This window comes from Pinus tabuliformis, chromosome J, assembly GCF_031772625.1.
Source record: "Pinus tabuliformis cultivar Carrire ecotype Pingquan chromosome J, CPIR1, whole genome shotgun sequence".
Classification (NCBI taxonomy): domain Eukaryota; kingdom Viridiplantae; phylum Streptophyta; class Pinopsida; order Pinales; family Pinaceae; genus Pinus; species Pinus tabuliformis.
In genome coordinates this window covers 1,046,399,060-1,046,424,573 of record NC_142295.1, presented here as the reverse complement: position 1 = coordinate 1,046,424,573, position 25,514 = coordinate 1,046,399,060, and positions in this window count along the sequence as shown.

Genomic DNA, 25,514 nt, shown 5'->3' with positions numbered 1-25,514 from the left:
CCTCGATAAGAGTTTCCATGTGGAGGATTTGGGGACGGATAAATGTAAGAGGAACTGGTCCCTCCATGAGATGGAATATAAGTCATCGAAAGTGGAGCATATGGTTGAGGGTGTGAAATGGTTCCAACTATGCCATCCACAACATCAGATGCCCCTGGATCATTAGTAGCACCAGGCCCAGACAGATCAGGAATGACATTGTAAACATAGTCTGTCAAGGCATAAATCATATCAAATTTTTAAGGCTACATGGAGTGCATCTTCCTCAAACTAGGGAAAGTGTGACCCGATGTTGTGTGTGGAGCATGATTGTTCAGAGGTCTTTGTTTCAGCCGGATGTATACCCCAGGAAGTTTTGTAATCCCCTCCACGCGAGGGGGTGCGGGGGGACTTGTCCCCCCCGCGGGGGTCCGGGGGCCAGCGGTCCCCGACGGGGGGGACAAGTCCCCCCCGCACCCCCCCACGTGGAGGGGTTTACAAAACTTCCTGGGGTATAGCTCGGGGGCAGTGCCCCCGAAGCCAAAAATAAATGTAAAATTGCCTTGTAAAAGTATAGTAATTTCTAGTCAATCTGGGCCGTTCATTAGGCGGATGATCTGACGGTAGAACTTATGTTTAGTTTAGGGTTTTTTGCCCTAGAAGGCAACCCCTCTCTTTGTATGAGGGCATTGTATTTGAGGTTGTGGGATAGATGTGTATTCTATGAGCGAGAAAAAGAGAGGTGAGACTGTGAGAGAAAACAGAGGATATTACAGCGGATTTACTGTAGGTTGTGTCTCTTCATTTTGCTGGATAATAGAAAGGAAGGACTGGCTGTTCGGGGTGGACGTAGCCCAAACTGGGTGAACCACGTATATCTGTGTCTCTCTTGTTTTGTGCATTTTCTGTGTTTATATTTCTGCAATATTTTATGTGTTCCATTGCTCCGTAATATATAATTTTCTAACACCTGAAATCTTTAGCAGTGGGAACCAAAAGAAATCTAAGGAGCCAAGAAATATGGGCATGGTCTTCAAATTTAGGAGCTCTACAAATGCTCCTCCTTCCACGCCATTCCTGAACATGGTCAGATAGGTGAGTGGCAGAAGTTTGACAAAAATAAGTCAATAGTTTGGTACCAGTGTAATAACAGAGAGGTAACAAGAAATAGGCTAGAAAAGCTTTGGAAAAAGTTGCAGAAGTGTAATGAGTGGCTCTCGTTTGACCGACACACTTGATAATTCTAGGGTTACAATGGATCTATGTTGGTTATATAATACTATATAATATCTATATTTGTATTTGTGTCTCTTTTCTATTTCCCTCTCTTTATCTCAGCCCCCAAACATATACACTCTCCCTCTCCCTCTCTACCCATTATCTCTATCTCCCTCTCTTCCCATTCTCTCCCTCTCTCTCTCTCTTCTGTCCAACTATATCATTATCTCCCTCCCCCTCTCCTTCTCTCTCTCCCCTCCATCTCTCTCCCTTCTCCTTCTCTCCCTATCTCTCTCCCCACCTCTCCTATCTTCCTTAGTGTCTCTCCATTTCTCCCTTCTATCTCCCTCTTTCTCTATATCCACCTCTATCTCTCTATGGATTTATTCTTTCCTCCCTCTCTTTCCCCCTCCAACTCCATCTCTCTCTGGATTTGTTCTTTCCTCCCTCTCTCTCCCCCTCCAACTCCATCTCTCTCTCTCTCTCTCTCTCTCTCTCTATGTATCTCCCTCTATCCCTCTCTATTCTCATTCTTCTCTCTCCCTCTCTCCCACCTTAGTCTCTCTCTCCATCACTCTCTCTCTCTCTCTCTCTCTCTCTCTCTCTCTCTCTCTCTCTCTCTCTCTGCCCTCCAAGGTTTTCACTATCTCCCTCCCTCTCTCCCGCTCCCCCCAAACCCCCAAATCTCTCTTAAATTTGATCACATTGTATTGTGTTTAAGAAATTGTCTAAATTTAAAAATTTAATTGGTTGTAAAATATTAAACCTATATTTTGGATCAATGATGTCAAAGAAAATAAAATAAAATAAAAACTTTAAAAAATCATGCACTATATTTAATCTATTATTGTTAGTCACTTTGCTTGCTCTCATCCCTTGGATCCTTAGCTAAGACAGATCTATGTTTCTTATTTATATGTCTTTAACTAAGATGCATCTATATGGTTCTTTAATGAGCATAGATCCATCTTAGCTTAATTTTATTATCAACATACATCCATTTTAAATACAGATCTAATATGAGCCGAGAGGGATCCAATTTCTTCATGTGAAATTTTTTTATGAGCCGACATTATTTAAATGTTTTTTATAGTTATTTTTTTTTATATATTTTATGATTTTATTTTGGATGATATGACCAAAATTTCAATTTTGATGACAGACAAACATCATTACACATCATACTGGGTTGTAGAATGAGCCTCTCGACTCAAAAACATAATTTAATTTCTATGGGAATATTTTTAGTAGTAGTGAGGATAGAGGGTTTGGATATATCTCAAATTGTAACATTTTCCCTTTTAGATTCAATTAAAGCCAACATATATCCATCTTAAATATTGATCTAACATGAGCTAGGAGGGATCCAATTTATTCAAGTGAATTTTTTTTATGAGTGAACATTATTTAAATGTTTTGTATAGTTATTTCAATTTTTTTATTTTAGATTTCTAAATTTTTTATTTTGGCCGACATGAGCAAAATTTCAACTTTGATAATGGACGGACAAGGTTACACATCATATTGGGCTATAGAATGATCCTCTCAGCTCAAAAATGTTATACAATTAAATTAAAATAAAACATTTTTAATATGAAATAAGTTGTTTTTTGGCATGCGGTATTGATAAGCCATGGTATTGGTCCATGGTATTGTAACAAAGCCTATTTACAAGTTAATATCTATTGAGAAATGGAAACAAGAAATTCCAGTTTAATTTTTCCTTGAATTAAACTAGAAACTAAATTAGAATTCTATTCCCATAGCATCTTAAAAATACTTAATTAAGTTATTAAACTTAATTAACTTAGGAAATTCAAGTTGGAAGTCTTTGTGTCATCATGTGTATGTTCTCCCTACTTTGTAGGAATCCAATATTACTTAATTGTGAGTTGTTTAAAAATAGAAGACTCAGTTTCATGAGTCAGTTCAGTTAAATTAGTTCTCAAACTAATTGAGAGAACTAATATTGAGTTAATTGTCAATGGTGTCACTAATGAACTCTGCCAGTGCTACTCTAGTTAACTGAATATTACTCATCAGAAACTCATGCATGTCGAACCATAGAAAGACCCAGTTGAGACTAGAGTGCAGGGACAGTGTGTTATTTGTTTTAGAATTTTCTGAGTTGCACTGATGGTGCATGCATGCAAGAACTTATCCTTAGGTGATTGCGCAACTTTTAGAGGCTTTATTTCCATTTAAATACAAGCTATCCTCCATAGGAATTACACATTGGAATAGAGACTTGGAGAGCTTGTGAAGAGGCTAAGCTTTGGCCTTGAACTTGTTTATAAGTTGGAGATTGAATTTTCTGAGTGTTGGGATTGTTCTAGAGAGAAAAAGCATTGTAATTTCAACTTGATTTTTCGGATTAATACAAAATAGATAGTGGGGTTTTGAGCTGTGGATTTCCATAGATATTTATTATGTTATGTGCCTTTGATTCTCTTCCTCTATTTATTATTGTTTGCTCAATGTTTATGGGCTTCCATTGTAAAGAGTATAAGTATATTCTTATCTCTTGCTTTAGTAAATTGCAAGAGCTTGTTAATCTACAGGATTTTCTACTTGCTATCAAAGCTAAGAACAATATACTAGAGGTGATTTCGAAGTTTTGAGTTTATGGGTTACAGGTGAAATTCAAATTTGCAATACATACTTCAGGATCTGCAAATGGCATTTCATTGGTTGAGGCTTTAGTATGGCTTGGAAGGCAGCTCGAATTTCATTGCCTAGATAGACAGGATGGAGGTTTTGCTAGAGGACAATGGCTTGAAGGAATTTGTTGAACAAGCAATTCCTAAGCCAACAGCTATTGATGCAAAGAACTTGGCTGAGTGGAAGAAGTGTGTGGCAAAGGCAAGGCAGATAATCCTTGAGGGAGTTCGATATCATATTGTCTCGAGTCTCCATGGAAAGGAAACCCTGCATGCTATGTGGAAAACACTGATGGACTTATATGAGAATAGCAGTGATCAAAGGAAGTTGGCATTGAAGGATAAACTTTGTAAAATCAAGATGGAGAAAGGCGAGACAATTCCAAAGTACTTGACCAAGTTGAACCAATTTCGAGATGGACTTGGAAGTGTTGGAATCATAATTTCTGAGGAATATATGGTGAGCCTTTCTCTTCTTGGACTCCCAAATAGCTGGCATAGTTATCAGGACTCTGTCAATGGTTAAGAGAAGGTGCCTAATTGGGAATGATGGTTGGATTTGATGCGGGATGAGATTAGGAGGAACACTAGGGATGGCTCTTCATCAAAGACTGATGATGAAGAGAACTGTGCCTTAGTGACTAAGGCAAGGAAGGAGAAGGGTAAAATTTCCCATTCCAAATCAAATTCTTATCATGGAGGTAAGAAGGACTTGATGAAATTTAAATGCTTTCATTGTCACAAGATGGGTCACTTTCCTACAAATTGTACATTGAAGAAGTCCAATGAGAAGTCCTTAGGAGGAGTGGTGGGTGAGGCTTTGGCCTCATAAATCGAATAGGAATTTTCCCTCATTGCATGCATTGTGTCTTCAATGATGGGAAGTGTTTGGTACTTAGACAATGGAGCTTCTTTCCAAATGACTAGAGACAAAGAGTTATTCAGTGAAACAGAGGAGAAATAACTCAAGATGCATATCGAGATGGGTGATGATGGTAAGTATAGTGTTACTGGTGTGGGCAATATTACTTTTCAGAGGGAGCATGCATCTCCCCTCACCTTGACTGACGAAGAACTCCATATCCATTTCCATGCTTGAGGATAGAGGCTATGATGTGAACATTTTGAAAGGAAAGATGTTCCTTCAAAAAATAACCATGGGTCAAGTAAAGAAGATAGGGATTCGAGTTCAAAATCTCTATAAGATAGAGGTAGAGGACTATGTTACTTTGAGTTCACAAGCAGAAAAGATGTTGAGCTGAGAAGCCAGTGAGTTGTGGCATAGGCGATTAGGCCACTTGCATCATGGGGCTTTGAATATATTGTAGCAAATCTCTACTAGTCTTCCGAAAGGTATGCTTGAGCAAGTTGATACATGCAAGGGTTGTACTTTTGGAAAATACAACAAGCCTTCCTTTGGAGATAAAGATAGTTGAGGAGAGTTTATTCTAGAGAGACTCCATTCAGATGTATGTGGACCATTCTCGACAACATCCATGGAAAAACACATGTATTATTTTATATTTGTTGATGACTATTCTCATAAATGCTGGGTATTTTTTATGCAGAAAAATGATCAAACTTTCACAAAGTTTTGTGAGTTCAAATCATTGGTAGAGAAAGAGTCTGGAAAGAAGGTTAAATATATACAAAGTGATAATGGTGGTGAGTATGTCTCCAATGAGTTTAAGAACTTTTGTACAACGAAAAGGATTAAACAAGAGTTAATGACACCCCATAACCCTCAACAGAATGGGGTTTCTAAGAGGAAGAACATGAGCATAGTAGGGGAAACAAGGGCGATGTTGCATGATCATGGATTATCGCTACACTTGTGGGCTGACGCATGGAACACAATAGTTTATGTTCAGAACTGTAGCCCACATTGGATACCCAAGATGGAGACACTAGAGGAGGCTTATTCCGGTAAGAGGGCAAATGTTAGTCACTTTAAGATTTTTGGGTCATCAATTTATTGGCACGTGACAAAATATGCACTAAAGAAGCTTGAGCCAACAACAAAGTTAGGGTTCTGTGTGGGGTACATTGATACATCCCACAACTATTGGGTGTACATGCCAACCAATTGGACGAAAGTGGTTCGTAGGGATATCAAGTTCAATGAGGAGAAGGCCATGTGAGTATCCCTTGAGAGGGAGCTTGAGCTACATACAAATGAGGAGCTTTTAGCTCCTAAGTTTGCGGGGCCTCATATTGATGTGGAGAAGCCACATGTAGATTTTCAGAGAGTGGAGACATCCACTCAGGCAGAGTCTTCGAAAGACAGAATAAAGCGCACTAGAGAGGGTAATAGATTGTTGGATGATCCATTGGAGAATATGGGAGTACCATGTTCTCAATGCAGATAGAAGAGGTCACCCGAAAGGTACACTAGATACATGGCACTTATGGGTGCATTTGTTGTGAAAGATCCATCTTCCTTTTAGGAAGTAGTTCAACAGCCGGTTTGGGTTGATGCAATGGTGGAGGAGTATGACTCCATAGTTCGAAACAATGTTTGCGATGTGTTCCTGAGACCAGAGGACAAGTCATTTGTGAGCTCCCGTTGGCTTTACAAGGTAAATCAAACTGTAGATGGTAGTGTGGAGAAGCATAAGGCTAGATTTGTGGCCATTGGCTTTTCACAGGTAGAGGGAATTGATTATGATGAGACCTTTGCTCCTATTGCATGGTACTCGTCAATCAGATCTATTTTGGCACTATCAGCATAGATGGGTTGGAACATCCATTAGATGGATGTGAAGACTGCCTTCCTCAATGGCATGATTGAGGAAGAGGTGTACATAGAGTAGCCTGAAGGTTTTTAAACCTTAGACCATGATTCACATGTGTGTTGACTGAAGAGAGCGTTGTATGGGCTAAAGCAAGCACTCCATGCTTGGTACACCAGGATAAATAGCTATTGCACTAGGTTGGGCTTCCTAAAGAGTGAAGTAGATGCGAACCCATATCACATAGTGGTGGAAGGTAAGTTGTTTATCATTGTACTTTATGTAGATGATCTGTTACTAACAGGTGATGAGAAGCTCATCAAATCTTGCAAGGAGGACCTTGCAAGAGAGTTTGAGATGAAGGACATGGGGCTCATGTATTACTTTCTTGGCATGTAGGTATGACAAGGATATGGGGAGTTGTTTGTATCTCAGGGAATGTAGGACAACGAGATACTCAGGAGATTCTGCATGGAGAGGAGTAAACCCATGGAAACTCCTCTAGCTGGTAATTAGAGGGAGGAGGATGTTACTTCAAGAGAAGTTGTGGAAGCTATTGTTTACAGGCAGCTTATGGGTTCACTCATGTACTTGGTGAGCACATGACCGGATATGTGCTATGTAGTTAACCAGCTTAGTCAAGTGATGGTTAGGCCTACCAAGATGTATTGAATGGCAGCAAAGAATGTATTAAGATACCTCAGAGCCACTACTAATTTTGGGTTATGGTACATACAAATAGAGGGGGTGAAGCTTCAAGGCTTCACCGATGCAGATTGGGCAGGGAGTCCATCTAACAAGAAGAGCACATAAGGAGGGATCTTTAGTATTGGGGCAGTGGCAGTTTCTTGGTACAATGGGAAACAGAGATCAGTTGCACTTAGTTTAGTAGAGGCAGAGTACATGGCTTCAAGTCAGGAAGCATGTGAGGCTATCTAGATGAGCAAGATCCTGATTGGCTTGTTCGGTCTACAGATGGATCCGACAATGATTTATTGTGATAATTAGAGTTGTATCAAACTCTTTGAAAATCCAACCTTTCATGATTGGTCCAAGCATATTGATATCTGATATCATCATCTCAAAGATTGTGTATTGAGATGGATCATATCATTAGATTACATTCCCACGGAGGAGAAAGATGTTGACATCTTGACAAAGGCATTGTCAAGATGTAAATTTGAGTTTCACAGAGAGAGGATCAAGGTAATTGATAATCCATTTCTTTTTGAGAGGGAGTGTTGATAAATAGAAACAAGAAATTTCAGTTTAATTTGTCCTTGAATTAAACTGGAAATTAAATTCGAATTCTATTCTCATAAAAACTTAAAAATATTTAATTAAGTTTATTAAACTTACTTAACTTAGGAAATTCGAGTTGGAAGTCTTTCTGTCATCATGTATATGTTCTCCCTACTTTGTAAGAATCCAGTATGAGTTAATTGTGAGTTGTAAAATAGAAGACTCAGTTTCATGAGTCAGTTCAATTAAATTAGTTCTCAAGCCGATTGAGAGAACTAATAGTGAGTTAACTACTAGTGGTGTCACTAATGAGCTCTGTCAGTGCTACTCTAGTTAACTAAATATTTACTCATCATAAACTCATGCATATAGAATCAGAGAAATACCCAGTTGAGACTAGAGTGTTGCGACAATGTGTTATTTGTTTTAGATTTTTCTAGGTTGCACTGATAGTGCATACATTCAAGAACTGATCCTCAAGGGATTGCAAAGTTTTTAGAGGCTTTATTTCCCTTTAAATACAAGCTATCCACCATAGGAATTATGCATTGAAATAGAGACTTGGAGAGATTGTGAAGAGCCTAATCTTTGGCCTTGAGCTTGCTTATGAGTTTGAGATTGAATTTGGTGAGTGCTGGGATTTTTCTAGAGAGAATAAGCATTGTAATTTCATATTGATTTTCCAAATTAATACAAAACAGATAGTGGGGTTTTGAGCTATGGTTTTCCCCGAATATTTATTGTGTTATATGCCTATTATTCTCCTCCTTTATTGATTATTGTTTGCTCGATTTTCATGGGCTTCCGCTGTAAAGAGTAGAAGTAGATTCTTGTCTCTTGATTTAGTACATTGTATGGGCTTGTGAATCTACATGATTTTATACAATATCCATGGTAAAGTGAGGGTGAATATACATGGTTAAAAATCTTTCCATATTGTTATAAAGTATTTTGATTGTAAAAAAAGTTATGATTTTTTGGCATGTAGCATTGATAAGCTACGGCATTATAACAAATCCTATTCACAAGTTCATAATATCAATGGCAAAGTGGGGGTGAATATCCATGGTTAAGAATCTTGTCATATTTCTATAAAATATTTTGATTGCGAAATCATTTATGTTTTTGGGCATGTATTGATAATCCATGGTATTGACCCATGGTATTGTAACAAAGCCTATTTTTTACAAGTTAATAATATCTACAGTAATGTGGTGGTGAATATCCATGATTAAGAATCTTGTCATTTCGTTATAAAATATTTTGCTTGTGAAATAAGTTATGGTTTTTGGGCTTATGGTATTGATAAGTCATGGTATTGGCCCATAGTATTGTAACAAAACCTATTCACAAGTGAATAACAAAATCAAAATATAACAAATTGAATTTTATTATTTTTATTAATTTAAATTTTTACTATTAATTGAGCCAATATTTAAATGTTTACACTCATCCCCAATATCAATTTTAACTTCTTATTTTTAATTTAGCCTCTAAATACAAATTTTTTATTAAAAATAAATCATTTAACCCAATTACAATTTATATATTTTATTTTTCTATTATAAATATTTCTTTTATTTTTTCCATTATCAATATTTCTTTTCTTTTTCATTTCAAGTTTAATGTTTGGTTCAAATAAAATGTTCACAAGTTATAACATCACATTTTAGCACTGCATTTTTCTCTGCCTATCTGCGTGAAAATGCCAAATAAATATTTCTTTTCTTTCTCATTTCAAGTTTAGCGTTGGGTTCAAATAATATTTTCACAAGTTATGACTATCTTGATTTGGTTAGGAAGTATCTTACCAGGGTTCAAATGTTCACAAATTTTGGGAGCTAAGAACAACTTTCGGATAATGGGGTAATTAGTGGAAGGCCACTAAAGTCCAGACTATGTGGATATATGGAGATATATCTACACGGGTGAGATAAAGGCAGTCTAGATCGAACTTGGGTGAATTCCTTTCTTGGAGGCTTCCTCCCTATGCTGGGTCTCTTGCTGAAAACCCCAGATCCATCACCATTCTATAATTTTCTTGCTGTAGTGAGCTTTAACAATTTATGTGTGGAGATATGGATCTTAGTTAGCGTGAATAATACCATTTGGATAGATCACACTTTTGTAGTCGCACATCTACAGTTAAATCTATGCCTTTATAAACGTTGGTTGAGTAATATTCCAATTTTGATAGATCACATTTTTGTAGTCACATATCTACGGTTAAGTCTATGCCTTTATAAACATTGGTCGACTCGACTAGAAGTAGTGGGAAGCTTGATTTGAATGGAAGTGGATTAAACATGTGAAAACATGTGGAGTTCTAGTAAGTGCTTTGGTTAAGATTTCAGGTTCCTGTACATATGTTAATTATATAACTTCAGTATGGATAATTTTTTATATTTAAAATTGTCAAATATGTAGAAGTTACTTTACACGTAGCTTAGATGAGAAAAAAATTGTCTTAATATAACATGTAAACTTCATATTTTGTACAATTGATGCTATTGTATATTATTGTGCATATGTAAACTTCAAATTACTTACAATTGATGCATAGTGTATCAGTCTAGTTAATTCTTTACATTTATAAGTTGTCAAATATCTAGAAGTTACATTACACGTACCTCAGATGAGAAAAAGTTTGTCTTAATATAACATGTAAACTTCCTATTACTTACATTTGATGCATATTGTATCTTATTGTGCATATATTATTTGTATAACTTCAGTGTGGGTAATGTTTTACATTTAAAATTCTCAAACATGTAGAAATTATATTACACGTAGCTTAGATGAGATATTTTTTTATCTTAATATATAACATGTAAACTTCATATTACTTATAGCTAATGCATATTGTATCTTACTGTCCATATGTTAATCGTATAACTTTAGTGTGGGTAATTTTTTACATTTAAAATTTTCAAATATGAAGAAGTTACTTTACACGTAGCTTCGATCCGGACACAAATAAAATATCAAAAATATGGTAGGGGAACAAGTAAGTATTTTCACATTGGTTTAAAATTTCCCCTTAGTAAAACCAATTCAGAACTATTGCTATTTTTGGTGGAGTATTAAGTTATTAACCTAAGATTAAAAAAGGCTAGTCTCTTAGATGATTGAAAAAGGATATTTCGAATGTTATATAAAAGTCACATTTTAGGTAGCTATATCTACCATGACATAACTATAATATTCCAACTCCATTTTTTTAACACTTTTAAACATTTTAAAGGCTTTTCTAGTTTAGTGTGATTATGCAATTAAATATTCCATATTGTTTAAAATGTCTCTTATTTGCAACATTTTGAATTCCTAAGTGGGATGTTCGGTAGGATTTTTTTACTACCATATATCATGTTTTGATTAGATGGTGTTTTCTAATTCATGCAAGATACTTTAGGATCAATCTTGAATTGCACGCTTGTTTTCATTATGCATCTAATATTTGCAACTTTTTCCAGGTGAATAACGTAATAACTGGTGTTGAACATGAAGCAAGTACCTCAAAAATTGGGGAAGATCAATTATTCTATTTCTAGAGGTGGATAGATCCAGAGAAGGCAGCAACAACTATCATAAATGGATTTTGTCGGGTTGTATTTAATGAGATATCACTAGAATTTGCTACTGAAGTAAATCAATTGATGAGTTTGAAGCTTGAAGGTAGTGTTGAATAGGTGTTTCAAGGTCTCTCTATAGCACTATCTATCTACATGATTCTAATACCATGATATGGTGTCTCAATAACACTATTGTCCAATGTTAGGTGGTATATGTAGATAGCTTTCTCATGTCCTACAGGTAAGTCGCATCATTATTGTTGGAAATAATACTGAGAGGCGGGTGAATCAGTATTATCAGATCAATATTTTAATTTCCCAAACAGATTTATATACGATACCTCAGCTAAGTGAACTAGTGTGTACACGTGACTGTACTTAAAGCAACTAGCGTATATGCAGAGAACTTTTGATTTTGATAGTTTATCATGTATTGAACTTTAACCAGTGTATCAGAGATGTATTAGGTAGTGCAATAAAAGCAGAATAAAGCATCACACATAAGCAACACACATGAACACCAAGATATAAGGTGGAAACCCAATGTGGGTAAAAACCACCTGCTGTTGTCGTCTTTGTCTCCTTTTAATAATAAGAAAATTTATTTACAATATTGTACTGGTGCATACTCATACCAGTACACAGGCACCCACCTACAGAAGGCTACAACCTTCTCTCGTTCTCTAGCTACTACTGGAAGGGAGATATAACCCCCTAGCTCTTGTACTAGCCAATATGTTTACTAGTACGTAGGTGCCAACCTACAAAAAACTCCACTCTTCTACCAGGGACCACGTTTCATCAGTTTTTCAGAATGGATACTCCTGGAACACAACAACACAATCTGAAGGCCACGTTCATCCAATTTTCATACTGGACCCATCAACAACATCATAACTACAAAACAATCATCAAGTACATCTGCATCAACCAATCACTGAAACTCAATCACCATAACCTAAATCTGATCATTTAGAATACTGTCACCAGAATACAGTCACCAAAACCTGAAACTCTGCAACAGCAAACAGAAACAACTGAAACATACTTCATAAGGTATACACTACTTCCATGTGTCGAACCAATATGTATACACGCTTTTATCAAAGCCAACCAATGTACACATCTGTAAATATTAATTTATAATTTTGCAGCTATTCCAGACTTCAATTATACCCAGATGATAACATTTACAGAATAACACATGCGTCAATATTCATATCTAGACTATACATGATCAAACCACATAATGATAAGTCATTTCAAGTCTTAAGATCTCGGTCCATCATTAGATCTTATCCCTCATCAACCATTAAGGTTCATTCTTGGTTCAGATCAAGAAAAGCACCATAAGCCGATAACTTGCATACTAGATCTCACACTTCATTAGATATTCAATAGTTGCACACTTTTGCCTGATGATCTTCTCCTCCTTATATAGTTTTAGGCCTTTCTCAATACCATGGATCAAAACTACTTAGAACCAAATACCTAGGGTCAATACCTCGGACCAAAAACTTAGTTTTCCAACATATAAACGCTTTTCCTTCTGTGAAAGTGTGTGTGTACATATACGCTACTTTTGTTCAGTGAACCTGTGTGTATACGGAGTTTGGTCAAGGTGAACCTGGGTATACCTCTCTTTCTTCATTCTCTACAGTCTGATCTGTAATTCTTTGCTATTGACATGCTGCACCGTGATATTTCATCTGAGTGAATTTCCATCAAGGACAACACCTGTATCATAATGCCAACACTATATTTTCTATGAAATCTCAGAATGTGTTCAAAGTTTGTCTCAGATAAGGAAATATGTATCTACTCTTGAATTTATCTATGTTGTAATAAGATCAATAATAAATTTTTCATTGCAAAGGATTGGGATCTACCATGTAAGTTTTCTTTACTACATGATTTTTTTTATTTAATAGATCCCAACTAGTTATGGTTTAATTTGATTTTTTTGTAATGAGATTAAGAGTAAAGTTTTCATTTCAATCACTGGAATCTACCATGTAAGATTTCTTGACTACATGAAAGTTTTGATTTGTTAGAGCCCAACTTATTAGGATTATGAAGAGTCCTCTTTCATGAGAATATTTATGAATGTTCTATTCTTGCTCAAAGAATTATAGATTACAGAAAGGTGGAAAACAAATGAGATACAACTAAAGGGTTTATGTTTTTAAAATACGTGGAGGGAGTATAAAATCATTTTTAGTTGCCTTCAAATATTTTGGAGCACCCACTAAAGTTCTTGATTTTCCTGTTAGTTAATTCTACTATCCCATTTCTTCTAGAAGCCCTTCTCCAAAGTGATCTCTTAACTATCTTGAAGGGAAAGTGATTACTTGATTGGAAATCACATATTACAATTTGATTACGACTAAGGGATGAGAAAGATTCATGTTATTTGATCTCTTCCACAAGTTAAATGCATATCGAATGATTTTCTTTCTGTTTAATTGATACTACAATCACTCCAACATTTGTTACGATTTTGACACATTTTTCAATGATTTTTTTTTTTCTTCTTTTCTGAAATTTGTGTTCTCAATTAAGGAAATTAAATAAAATGTAAAAATGGTGCAATGGAAGGATTTTCTGTTTTAGTGCCTAAGAATGTCCTGCTAATGTGAAGGGCTTGGTATTTTCTTGACTCAATATTAGTTGCATTTGACTTCCTAGAATTCCTTTTAATTTAATTTTTTTCATGTTTATATTTCTATCCTTAAAGTTGGTGATCTACCTAGTGTATAATAGGAAGTATTAACTATTAAGCAATCTCAAAGGTGATATTAATGGATGACTAACTTTAAATGTCCCTACTTGGCACTCTAGTATTACATGATTGTGCAAAGAAATTATTAATCAATATTAAAGGGAAGATGATTGACGTGCAATATTTCTTGGCTTGTCATATAATTACTAAATTTTGGCTGCCAATAATATATTTGAGCCTACTTATTGGTTGTTACTTGTGGAGGTTCCCTTTGGTTCAGAAAAACATCCAGGATAAATGTCCATTCCATTGGCATTGGAAATCATCAAAGAAGACTTCACAAAAAGAAGTAGAGGATATGGGAGCCATTGGCATAATGAGCGGATAACCACTAGAGAAACATCGGGGCAAAATAATTTCTTATGTATTTAGATTCACTTGAAATTAACTAGTCACAAAAGTACCTTTTTTTCGAATATTTTCATGTATACATAAATACTCAAAACACAATTTCAGGATAATTATTCAAACTAATAATTATCTGATAGTCAAAATTTTATAATTAAATAATATAACATGATTAATATTATAGGACACAACTATATGGTCTGATTGTCAAGGGCATTGTGACAATGTATGTACACTTCTCATTGTATTAGACAATAATCTCTCATAGTGTGATATCCATCCAACGAAATTTACTACGAGAGGCCATTGTGGGATTGAAATTTTTTCTTTTAGTGGACCATGGTGATATATTTTCTTGGGCCTTAGTGTTCTGCTTCCCTAAGGTTTTGACATTGTTCACAGTTAACACCTTCATTCAACCAAGTGAGGTACTCATATTGGAAAGCTGAATCATTTTGTCTCCACAATCCAATATGATGTTGGATCAATCTCATGATCCTAAAAACATAGGTCATAATAGCCATGAAATTTTACCGTGGGCAAAAACATCTCCAAATTTAAGAAACATGACTCTTTTAGGACAAGCAATAAGGAAATTTTTTTACACTGGTTTTTTTTTCCATTTCTTTTCATAATTTATCTACTATCTGATATTCTTAGCATTTAACTTAGTTGGTATGATTGTGCCTAAGATTTTCTTGAAGGTTGAATACTAATTTTCTAAGGTGTTATTTTCTATGGTAACATTTTATTTTATTTTTTTATACAAGTCATCTAGCTTCATAATGGACACTATTGCCCAACTAAAGAAAACTTCTTTTAGTTTCTTACTATTCTAGAGAAAATGTGACATTGACATTGTTGATGTTGAGGTATATGTCGTATAAATCCTTTATAGTCTACTTTATTTTATATTCCATTGTTCATCGTCTTTGATTTATTATACTCTGCATTGTATCTTCTTTCATTTTTAGAAGATAAACTCAATATTTATGGTAAGAATAAGGAATTGAAGAAAAAGTACAATAACACTGGAGTGAAAAATGAAAAAAGAGAGAGAAGAGAACCAATCTAGTGATTCCCTTAAAGCCAATATCTCTCATGAGACACACACATACATACTGATGGTCAAGTCTTTAGAGTTGGTGAATTCACCTACAATGCCTTGGCAAAATAATGATAATGTTTTGAAGTGATGAAACGCTATTTCATGTGTTAATTGTAGTCCAACCAGTATTAAGATGGAAACTCGTATTGTAATACTTGAAATTTCATATAATACCAACCTAGAACCATATAAACCCTAGATATATCAAGCACCAAGAGGGATAAAATCTCTCAAGGTTAAAACCTCTTTTTTGAGTGCAAAACTTGAGGAAAGGTTTGCGCCTTGAGATATTTTATCCCTCTCAGAGCTTGATAGATTCGAGGTTCAAGTGGATCTAGGCTGGTTATATAAAATTGTATAATATTTATATTTGTATCTATGTATCTCCTTCTTATTCTCTCTCTCTATCTCGCCCCCAAAAATACACACTCTCTTTCCATATCTATCTCTCTCTCTCCCTCCCTCACTCTTCCTCTCTCCCTCTCTCTCCCTCCCTCCCTCTTCCTCTCTCCCTCTCTCTCCCCATTCTCTCCTTCTCTCTCTCTCTTCCCTCCCACTCTCCTCTCTCCCTCACTCTCTCTCCATTTCTCCCTTGTCACTCCCTCTCTCTCTCCACCTTTCTCCCTCTATGTATTTCTTCTTGCCTCCCTCTCTCTCCCCCTGCAACTCCATCTCTATCTCATTCTCTATCTTGATTCCTCTCTCTACCTTTCTCTCCCACCTCCCTCTGTCGCTCCACCCATCACTCTGTGTCTACAACTTTATCCCTATCTCCCTCCCTCTCCCCTCCATCTCTATGTCTCCCTCTCTATTTCTATTCCCTCATCTCCTCTCTCCATCTCTCCTTTTTTATTTCCTCCCTCTTCCCGCCACCCCCCCCCCCCCCCCCCCCCTCTGACATCCAAATTTGTCATTATCTCCCTCCCTTCCTTCCCTGACTCCCCTCTGCCCTTCACTTTCCTTGTTGTCATCACTTGGATCCTTAGTTAAGATGGATCTATGTTGGTTCTTACTAATATTATTTATATTATATAAATTCCACATCTTTAAATATGAAAGTATTCTCATTTTCAATTTTATTAAAACCTTAATTTAATTTCTATGAGAATATTTTTAGTAGTCGTGAGGATAGAGGATTTAGATATATCTCAAAAGTAATTATAACATTTTTCCTTTTAGCTTCAATTAAAAAAATGTTATAAAATTAAATTAAAATAAAATATTTTTATTGTGAAATAAGTTATGGTTTTTGGGCATGTGGTATTGATAATCCATGGTATTGGCCCATAGTATTGTAACAAAGCCTATTTACAAGTTAATAATATCCATGGTAAAGTGGGGGTGAATATCCATGGTTCTTGTCATATTGTTGAAAAATATTTTGATTGTGAAATAAGTTATGATTTTTTGGCATGTGGTATTGATAAGCCATGGTATTAGCCCATGCTATTATAATGAAGCCTATTCACAAGTTCATAATATCAATGACAAAGTGGGGGTGAATATCCATGATTAAAAATCTTGTCATATTGCTATAAAATATTTTGATTGTGAAATAAGTTATGTTTTTTGGGAATGTGGTATTGATAAGTCATGGTATTGGCCCATGGTATTGTAACAAAGTCTATTTACAAGTTAATAATATCCATGGTAAAGTGGGGGTGAATATCCATGGTTAAGAATATTTTCATATTGTTCTAAAATATTTTGATTGTGAAATAAGTTATGTTTTTTGGGCATGTGGTATTGATAAGCCATGGTATTGGCCCATGGTATTGTAACAAAGCCTAATTAAATTACAAGTTAATAATATCCATGGTAAAATGGGGGTGAATATCCATGGTTAAGAATCTTGTCATATTGTTATAAAATATTTTGGTTGTAAAATAAGTTATGGTTTTTAGGCATGTGGTATTGATAAGCCATAGTATTGGCCCATGGTATTGTAACAAATCCTATTCACAAAATCAAAATATAACAAATTGATTTTATTTTTTTTAATATTTTAACTTTTTATTTTTGAATTAAACCAACATGACCAAAAATATTTTCATTGTGAAATAAGTTATGTTTTTTGGGCATGTGCTATTGATAAGCCATGGTATTGGCCCATGGTGTTGTTACAAAGCCTAATTAAATTACAAGTTAATAATATCCATGGTAAAATGGGAGTGAATATCATGGTTAAGAATCTTGTCATATTATTATAAAATATTTTGGTAGTGAAATAAGTTATGATTTTTGCGCATGTGGTATTGATAAGGCATAGTATTGGCCCATGGTATTCTAACAAAGCCTATTCACAAAATCAAAAGATAACAAATTGATTTTTATTATTTTTAATATTTTAACTTTTTATTTTTGAATTGAACCAACATGACCAATATCACTTTTAACTTTTTTCTATTTTTTTAATCAAGCCGACATTTAAAATTGTTTACATACTTACATTACATCTACACATCTACTCTATACTGGGTTGTAGAGCGTCTCTCAACGTGAGAATTTACGTGGTTGAAATTATTTTTAGTTGTATTTGATATTATTTAGTATTGTAATAAACATATGTAACTTTGTGTTTTCACATTAGATGAACATGTGCATCGTATGACATTTTTTTTAATTTAGTCACAAAATCATACTAATTAATTTATGTTGACTAATAATGAACACATAAAATCAATCTAAAACTACTAAATTAATAATTCATATTGATTAATGATGAACAAAAATAAAATGAATATACAAATAAATTAGTTGTTTATAATAATTATTAATGAAAGTAAATGAAATGAATAAAAACCACTAAATTAGCCATTTATATAATGAATATGAAACTACCAAAAAAAGATAAATGAATACTGCAAATGATAAATTTGTGATTACAAATGACAACTAAATTTTACATATATATGACTATTAGTAGCTAATTTACAGTATCTTATAACACGACCAAAAATTAGTCATATTTATTTGGTCATTAATTGGTTTCAAATGATGACTAAAATCTGCATATATATGACTATTAGTAGCTAATTTAGAATATCTTATAACACAACAAAAATTTTGGTCATATTTCTTTGGGCATTAATTGGTTTTCTTAGATGATTATACGGTAATATATTTTGTTGTATAGTTGATCATTAATTATGATAATTAATGACTAAATAAATGACTAAATTAATGCCCAATTTTAAGACTAAATATACTACTAGACGATAAAATTGGGACAACCAATTAATGACTAAGTTACAAACAACTAAAAGCTGGTCACGTTATAAGATATTGTAGATTAAATACTACTGGTCACCAACTAAAAAATGGTCATTTATCTGCAAATTTTAGTCCCTTTTTTAGTAATTAATTAGTTATTTTGTAGTAGTGCCTTACATGATCGTGTGGTTTTTATTTCTATTTCTTTCCAGTATATCTTCTTCAAACATGGATGGAGAAGCTCTTATGGAGTTTATAAATGGCCTAGATGACCCAGAAAGAATTATTGTATGGAATAACAATTCTTCTCCTTATCATTGGAAAGGTGTGGAGTGCAATGGGACTATTGTGGTCTATGTCTCACTCCTGAATATAGGATTATGAGGAAAAATATCTCCATAACTTGGGTTCCTTGTGCATTTGTAAATACTAAACCTCACAAGAAACCTCCTTTACGATCCTATTCCACCTCAAATATGAAGTCTTAAAAAACTTAAGTATCTGGATTTGAATTTTAATCAATAATCTGGGGTAATCTCTCCTAATATTAAAGAGATAAGAGATCTAGAAGATCTAGTATTGGGAAATAATGCATTATCTGGAAATGTAATTCAAGAGTTAGGTTCCTTGACTAGCTTAAGAGTGCTACACATGAGCGTTAATTCTTTCAGTGGAAATCTATCTTTGTGACTTTGAGTACCTGGATGTTGGAGGTCATAGTCTATCAAGCACCATACTGACGCATTTGGGTAACCTGTCAAAGCTATTACTCCTTAACCTTGGCAATGGGTTTTTGTCTGCTATCTTCCTCGTGATCTTGGTAAGATCATAAATTTACAATATTTAGATATATCAAATAAATATCTTTCATGAAACATCCCTTCATATTTTGGAATGGTGGTGAACTTGGTAGACCTTAGCCTAGGAATCAACAAGTTTTTTGGCCCTTTTCCTGCATAAATTGGCAATCTTGTCAATTTGGTAAATCTTTATTCACCTTCATGCATGCTAAGAGGATCGATTCTTAAAAATTAGAAATCTGAGAAGCTTAGAAAAATTAGACATGTCAAACAATCCTATGCACTCTCCCATCCCAGATTCCATTGGAAACCTGCAGAACCTTACAATTTTGAATCTTTTGAATGCTGAACTGAATGGTTCAATCCCAACAATGCTTGGTAAATGTAAAAATTTAAGCACTGTGGTGTTAACTTTCAATTCTCTCATAGGTTCGCTTCCTGATACACTTGCATATCTCTCCCTTATTTCATTGTCCATAAAAAAAAATCAATGGATTGGAAGTTGGAACATTTCCTTCTTGGGTGGGAAGGTGGTGGAAAGATGACTACATTCAGGGAAAATTTTAAGGATGGAAATTGATCTTAAAGTTTAGAAAACTTGGCGAATCCCACTAGTCCATAATATGAAATCTATAAAATGTTCGGAGATATTTTTGTAAAAATATTCAAATTTATAATATTTTTAAATAGTCTATATATATATTTTTTGGCGACTTTTAGGGTAAAATAATTTTATCCTATAAAATTTGGGCGAATCATTTTTACAAAAAAATGGAAATTAGCAAATCTTTTTTTTGGAAAAAGTATAGAAAATTAGCCCATGGGCAAACATTAGCCCCTAAAATTTTCCCTGACTACATTCTACTTGCTTAAAATCATTTTAGTGGCCACATTCCTTTAAAGCTTGGGAATTGTTCCTCAATGAGTCATTTGAGTTCGAGCAATAGATAATTGAAAGGCCATATCCCTCCAGAGTTATGCAATGCAAAGTTTCTTAGTGAGATTGAACTAGAGAATAACATGCTTCTGGGTAGTATTGAGTATTCATTTCTCAAATGGAAAAACTTGATCTAGTTGATCTTGAATCATAACCATATTGAGGAGTTGAGAGTCGGAGATAAATCCACAATATGAATTTTTAATCTACGTTTCAGGTCACAATCATGATGCATCTTCAGGATAATGAGAAAATTGAGAGAAGGAAGGAGTAAATAAATATAAAAATAAATAAAAGAAACCAAGTGAAAAGAAAGGAGGAAGTAAGTCGGCCAATGGAATAGTAAAACAATCAATATAAAATAAAACAAAATAAAATATGAAAGTAAAATAAAATAAAACAAATGTGAAAATAAAAATAAAAACAAAATAAATAAAAATAAATCATAAAATAAAATTATAGAGAAATAAAATTAAAGACAAAAGGAATAATAAGGTATAAGAATAATAGAAAAGATAATAGAACACGTAGAAAGTAATAAAATACAACTAATAATAATAAAATAAGGATAAGTAAAATAAATAAAATAAGAATAAGAATATTAAAATAATAAAAGAAAAATCAAAACTAAGCACACAAAAAATATAAAAATAAATAAGACGCAATTAAAATATGAGGAAGCAGAGAAAAAGATCGAAATATACAAGGGAAAAATGAGAAGAATAGATAAGAGGAGAAACCAACCAAACAAAAATCATGAAGAAAAATTAAAAATAAAAATACAATAAAATGAAATAAATGAAAGATGGAGCAAGAATTGAGAGGTAGTAGGAATAAAGAGAAGAGAAGAGGGAGATGGGAAGTGGAATAAAAGGATGAAGCGAGGGGCGAGAAGGGTACACTTGGAGATATCTCCCTTATTTAATTCTTCATAGAATAAAATCAATTAATTGGAACTCTTCCTTCATTAGGGGAATTTTGAGGTCTAAAATGGGCCTCATAAGAAAAATCTATAACCAAAATAAACTTTATAAGAACCAATAGGATTCAAGATCATGATGTCAACCATGAGGGATGATTCACCATTTTTGGAGTAAAATAGTAAAAATATTAAAAAATAATAAAACTACCTTTTCAACTTATATCCCTAAGGTTTTACTGAAATTTTGAGTGAGACTACTAGTTGGATGAAAAATCTAATTCCTCATCCAAAGAGTACCCATGTTGCATACTTTCAATGGACCCTACTACACGGAAAATGAGAAAAACATGAAAAAATGTGATTGCAATCACGTTAATCAGGTATTTCTCATTTTTTGTGTAGTAGGATCCATCAAAAATATGTAAAATGGGTACTCATTGGATGAGGAATCAAATTATGCATCCAACGAGTGTTTTTGCTCCAAATTTGAGTAAACGCATAAGGAGATAAGTTGAAAATACAGGTTGAAAAAACATTTTTTTCTTTTTTCCCTCTAAACTTTGATGATGTAATCTAATCTTATTTTATTATTTCCACTATTATTTTATAATTTCCTTAGGAGGCCCATTTTAGACCTAAAAATGCACCTAATTCTTGGATGGGAAGGTGGTGGAAAGTTGACTACATTTTACTCCCTTCAAATCATTGTAGTGGCCACATTCCTTTAGAGCTTGGGAATTTTTCCTCAATGACTCATTTGAGTATGAGAAACAATCAATTGACATGCTATATTCCTCTAGAGCTATGCAATGCAAAGTTTCTTAGTGAGATTGACTTGGAGAATAACATGCTTTTGGGTGCTATTGAGAATACATTTATCAATTGCAAAAGCTTGACCCAACTGATCCTGAATCATAACTTGATTACTGGAAGGATTATTGAATCATCTAAATCAATTTGAAATGATTATTTTCGGGATGCCTTCCTCTACATCCATATGCTCATACAAGACAGGTTTTTATATTTATATACCATAAACAAAAAAAAAATTATGAAACGAGAATGGGAATCTTTTAAACATGAGTTCAAATGGCCTAAACTAGCATTATCAACTCACCCCAATTATTTATTGACGTGATTTTTTTATAAAGCTATATTTAAATTTGAATTCACTTCATATGTTTGATGTTTTGACATTCTGATAAGGTGAGTTGGTTTTGTTTTCAGAGATTGAAGTTCTTGGATTGGAGCAGGACTTTCATATGCAACCCTTATAGGATGGTGTGGTTTTTGTTTCTTTTTATTTTAAGGACATCTGCTTCAAATTTGGATGGAGAAGCTATTATGACATTCATAAATGGCATAGATGACTCATAAGGAATTTATCACTACAACACAAGTACTTCTCCTTGCTAGTGGAAAGGGCTGGAGTACAATGAAACTATTGTGGTCTCTATTTCACTCCCAAATATAGGATTACAAGGAAAAAAACTCTCCACAACTTGGGTTTCTTGTGCATATAGAAATACTAAACCTCACAAGCAACCTCCTTTATGGTCCCATTCCACGTCAAATTTGGAGTCTTAAAAAACTTAAGTGCCTGGATTTGAGTTTTAAATAGTTATATGGAGAAATCTCTCCTAATATTAAAGAGCTAAGGCACCTGAAAGATCTAGTTTTTGGTAATAATTCATTATCTAGGAATGTAATTCAAGAGTTAGGTTCCATGACTTGCTTAAGAGTGTTAGACATGAGTGTTAATTCTTTCAGTTGAAAAATTCCTATGGAGCTAGGCAATATTTCTGACTTGGAGTACCTGGAAGTTGGAGGTAATAGTGTATTAGGCACCATACCAGCACATTTGGGTAACCTATCAAAGTTATTAGTTCTTGACCTTGCGAATGGGTTTTTGTCTAGAAATGTCTCTCCCAAGCTTGATAACCTCATAAATTTTCAATATTTATATGTATCAAATAAATCTCTTTTAGAAAACATCCGTTCATATATTAGAGCCATGGTGAATGATGCAGGGTTACCCCCACACATACCCTCAGTATGCATAAACATGAATAATAGAATTTTCCGAGGTATTTAACTCTACAATGGAGTCAAATTTTCAACCATACATGGTTAAGGGACTTTTTTCCATAGTTCCTTTGTTATCGAAACCAATCACCCCACCAACACCTCCTATCAGGACTTTTAAACAGCCCTCAAGCCTTTGTTTGTGACTTTATTAAAATCTTCCTTCTAAATACTTCTATCGGGAATTAAAAACTCCCATAAACCTTAGTTTAAGCCCTTTCTAAACCCATTGGCCACATATATATATATATCTATATATATATATATATATATATATATATATATAAATACATACATACATACATACATACATATATATATATATATATATATATATATATATATATATAACCACCCTCTTAACCTTCGGTTAATATATATTTAACACATAAAAACCCTTTATCGGTACTATTTTCCTTAAAACAGTTTTGTTGGCATTATGACACAGTTTTGGCGCTATGACACAGGTGTTGTCCTTGATGGAAACTCACTTAGATGACAGATCACAGTTCAGGCTCTCTGAATGAAAGAAAAAGAGATATACACAGGTTCCTCTTAACCAAGTAGCATATACACGTGGGATAGACGATCAAAAGGCGCATATATGTATGCACGCACTTTCATGCAAGAAAAAGCACATACATGTGGGAAAACTTATTTTTTGGTTCATGGTATTTATTCCTTGGTATTTGGACCTATGGTTTTGGACCATGGTATCTCGTCCGAAGTGTTGAACCTAAGTATTGGGTCCATCGTATTGATTCTCTATGGTTTTGGATCATGGTATTGAGTAAGGCCTAAGACTATAAAAGGGGAAGGAGATCATTAGGCAAAATCATTCACTCAAGTATTGAATATCCGATGAAGAGAAAGATCTAGAATACTAGTCATTGGGTAATGGTGCATAGCTGGATCTGAATCAAGGAGGAACCTGAATTCTAGAAGAAGGATAAGTTCTATTGATGGGTCAAGATCGTAAGGATTGAAGACAAGTATCTTTGTATGATTTGATCTGTTATATTTGGCGCATGACTTGATCTATAAAACTGATGATCTGGTTATTACTAATGTCTGAAAAACTGAAAAGGGTAAGGTTATCTTTTATAGATCTGTACGTAGGTTCAGGGAAGCAAAGGCGCATATACACGCTGGTTCAGTAATTCAAAATAGTGTACATGAAAGTTTGCTTTAATATAGCAACGTATGCACACAGGCTTTAAATATTGAAGTAGCATACGTCTCATGAAATATTTTTTAGCTACTTCTGTTTATTGTTGCAGTGTTTTGGGTTCAGGATTGGTTTCTAGTTACTGTCTGTGTATTCTGCTTACAACATTCAGAAGAGTAATTGTTTGATTTAGTTTTGATTAAAGCAAAGGAGATTGATTGATGCAAATGTATGTGATGTTTGATTATTGTTATTGATGGATCCAATCTGAAAATGTATGAAACGTGGTCCTTGGAAGAAAAGAGAAGGTTGTAGCCTTCTGTAGGTCAGCACTTACATACTAGTACATCAACTAGTACAAGAGCTAAAGGGGTTGTAGCTCCCTTCCAGGAGAAGCTGGAAAACGAGTATAAGATTGCACTAGTATAGATCCATTGTAAAAAGAAGTTTCTAATTGAAAGAAGATAGAGACGAATTGTAGCAGGTGGCTTTCACCCACATTGGGTTTCCACCTTATATCTTGTGTTCTTGTGTGTGACTGTTTGTTCTATTTTATTGTTCCCGGTTTTTATTTATATGGTTCTGACACATAGATTAATGATCAACATTTGAAGAATAAATTAAATTATAAGTCTGCAAGTTATACGCGAGTTTCCTTAACTACATTTGCGGATATATGCCATTTCCTCTAACTGAAGTAGCGTATGCAAATATGATTATGAAATAAAAAATATTTGACTTAATAATA